This window comes from Sinocyclocheilus anshuiensis, unplaced genomic scaffold, assembly GCF_001515605.1.
Source record: "Sinocyclocheilus anshuiensis isolate Anshui unplaced genomic scaffold, SAMN03320099.WGS_v1.1 scaffold284, whole genome shotgun sequence".
NCBI classification, from domain to species: Eukaryota; Metazoa; Chordata; class Actinopteri; order Cypriniformes; family Cyprinidae; genus Sinocyclocheilus; species Sinocyclocheilus anshuiensis.
The window spans coordinates 905,309-908,296 of record NW_015554266.1 but is presented as its reverse complement, the minus strand read 5'-3'; the positions used below and the strand labels follow the sequence as shown (position 1 = coordinate 908,296).

The 2,988-nt window shown below is 39.2% G+C and overlaps 1 protein-coding gene and 1 long non-coding RNA gene across 2 annotated transcripts in view; one reads left to right on the top strand and one right to left on the bottom strand.

Moving 5' to 3' along the window:
• The window catches only part of sp3a (sp3a transcription factor), a 20,539-nt gene extending 19,784 nt beyond the window's left edge, over window positions 1-755 (bottom strand). Inside the window, exon 1 of the mRNA XM_016464204.1 lies at window positions 648-755. The gene's annotated coding sequence lies outside the window, so the exon portion shown is untranslated. The remainder of the gene's footprint in view (window positions 1-647) is intronic.
• A 181-nt stretch (window positions 756-936) lies between these two features.
• LOC107671305 (uncharacterized) overlaps window positions 937-2,988 on the top strand; it is a 3,302-nt gene continuing 1,250 nt past the window's right edge. The window contains exons 1-2 of the long non-coding RNA XR_001632184.1: window positions 937-1,031; window positions 1,315-1,409. This is a non-coding gene — a long non-coding RNA (uncharacterized LOC107671305). The remainder of the gene's footprint in view (window positions 1,032-1,314; window positions 1,410-2,988) is intronic.

Here is a 2,988-nt window from a genome sequence, read left to right as displayed (position 1 = left end):
TAGCAAATACTTAAACTAATAACAAAACATACTTACAGTCGCTGATTCAGAAGCGCCAGATTGTCATAGCAAAGTCGGAATTGACCCTTTTTTTTTTTTTTTAGAAATAGCCTTTGTGCACAGCCAGCCTTGTACTCTTCTAGGTTCAAAAAACTGTCGTCCATAAAATGCGTTGCACAAATTCGAACATCTGGGTTGTGCTGTTCCAGTGTAAATAAATCTTAACCAATGATTCCTAATTGCATCTACTTCCGGAAGGCCAAATAAAGTGCTTTTGCTTTCGCACTGAAACACAGCGTCTCCCTGACATGGCTGCATCAACACTACTGCTGTTCCTGAAACCATGCCTTCTTTCTTTGCGTGCACATTTGGGCGGCATTATGCAAATCTTCCCACATAGTGAGGTAGATATGTGGGGGCGTGTTAGAACGAGCCGTTTTAGGTAGGCGTGGTTGACTCTTAACTTTTAGAAAGAATATCTCTTTGGATTTGATACTTTAGTCTTTGCAACTTTACAGATCTTCTTTATGCACCAAGAGCTTGTAACACTCCAAAGAGAAAGTAAAAATTGAAATCACATCATATGACCCCTTTAATGCAATCTGGATGGACTAGATCTGTCATGTTATCATTGTCATGTGACTTACCAGTGCCCGTTGCATCGCTTTACAGCCATTCACAAACCCTCTCCTACAGCCTTAAAGAATAGTAAATGTGTACATCACATGAACACTTCAAAATCTTGCCGGAAGTAGTTCCCAACCACGTTCCTGGAGTTCCTCAACATTGCACTTTTTGCATGTCTCCTTTGTCTGGATGCATCCATTTCAGGTCTTAGAGTCTCTTCTAAGCTAATAAGCTGAATCAGGTGTGTTTGATTAAGGAGACATACAAAATGTGCAGTGTTGGAGGGGCAAAGTAGTTGGTAACCACTGACCCACTATTTCCAGCGAGATTCAGAAATGGCTTGCTAGAGGCTAAATGGGACTACAGAGGTTGTCGGTGACATTAAATGTCATCACACCGAACAGGTAAAGCCAACTACTTACTAGTCCACTTTTATAACCTCAGTGTGTTTATAGTTGCACTCTTAAATATTCTATATTCTTATTCTTAATCAAATTATGTTTTTAAATCAAGACTGAAAGAGTGTTGGGAAGCTTAATGGTGATGTTGAAGTCATCCGTGTGCAGTTGATCTACTTTTATGTTTTATTTTTTCTGCTGATTGTATTCAGGCTTCAAAATTCTGGCTTGGAAAGCTGATCATTGTGATGAACAAAATGTATGACTCATAAACTTTTGTTTATCATAGAGCTTATTTTCTGCAATAATCCAAAAGCCAACAGAAAAATCCTATTGAGTTTTGTAGAAGGAACCAGGGTGTTTTGGCTGGAGTCTTCATCTTACGTGAGTGGAAATCATTTTAAACTTTTTTTTTTTTAAAGTGCTATTCATTCATTTCAGAGGCAGAGTCAAAGCCTTCGAGTCCTTTGAGTCCTTCTCCCATTACTCCTCTCCTCTCTCATACTGTTTGTTCAAATGAAAGCGAAAATGGTTGTTGTTCTTAGGATTTGCATTTAGAATTGTATTGCATTGTTTGCACTTAGAATTGTCAAGTTTATTTATGTGTTTATTTCTTTCCGTCCCATAATCTATAAGTTGGAGATTGTTTGTTTTTTCCGAATGTTTTGGGGTTAGCGCTGCGCTGGTATGATTTATAGCAGCAGGATTTGGCCTTTCATGGGTGCAGTCCTTTATTCTGTCTGTCTTGCTTGGTGTGGTGCCATTGTGGTTTTTGCCTCTGGGCAGAGTGGCACCAGCTGATGGATGACTATGACAACATTTGTAGCGCAGACACCAAAAAAACAGCCACTAATCGCTCTTTGATATCTTCTAATCCTTCCTCTTCTTTTCACAAATCTGTTACAATTAAATCAAATGAATGCAGCCCAGAGTGGAGAACACAACTGGAGTCTCTCTGATGTGTATTTTATCAGTCTAAAGTCAGTTGAGTTCTCCTCATTGCCTTTACATTCCAGACATCTGTGCGCAATGACGTGTTGACATGCAAGACCAGTTTACTATGTCTTATGAACTACATATGCGCTTTTCTAAATAACTTGATTATTGTTCCAGAAATGTTAGTGTCACTGTATGCAAAACAAAACGTTGTAGCCAAGCCACAGAAAACAACTTGTCGTTCTTAGCTCATTTAGGTCTGACAAACAGGCCTCAATGGGTTTCAGCTTTGGCTAGCGCAAGCAGAACTCAGCCCTTGGAGTGAGAGAAGAAACCCAACCTCTACTTATCTCCCTGTGAACTTCTTAATGGGAGAAACCCTTAGTGGTCGCTGAAAAAAATGCTGCAAAGAGAAGGAAAATGTTCCTGCTCAGCTGACCCATTTTCTCCGGAGCTAACTAGGTTTGGAAATCTAAAATTGTACAGAACTTTAGGCACTGCTGCAAGACCTGAACAAAGATTAAAAAATAAAAAGCAGTCTGGACCCATCAATCATATACCTAAAATCCTCTTCCACTAAGAAAAAATAGGGATTATACAATAAATTGCTGAAATCACAAAGAAATATGTGTGTATGTTTTCACGGGATGAAAATCAGGCACAGAAATCAGTATGCATGGTTTCCCAGTGTTCCCGTGGAGCGAGCCAAAATATCCCTCTCTATGACCTACAATCAAAACATGTGAAGTACTACAATTTAAAATATTCTACACATCTTCTATTCAATCTCGCCCTGAAGTACAGACACAGTAATATAGAAACGGTTTTGTTTTCCCATATCTGAGAGTGCAATTTCAGCTGGGAATACTATACTACACTGAATCAGAAGCTCAGACTTTGTCTCGTAAATATGAGAAAGATGACAATTTATGCAGTCTTTCTGTAGAGTGTGTGTGTGGAAGAGAGTGCTCTGAGCTCAGGGCCGATTGTGTGTTTTTTTTTTTTTTTTTTAGGGTCCTTCCGAGGA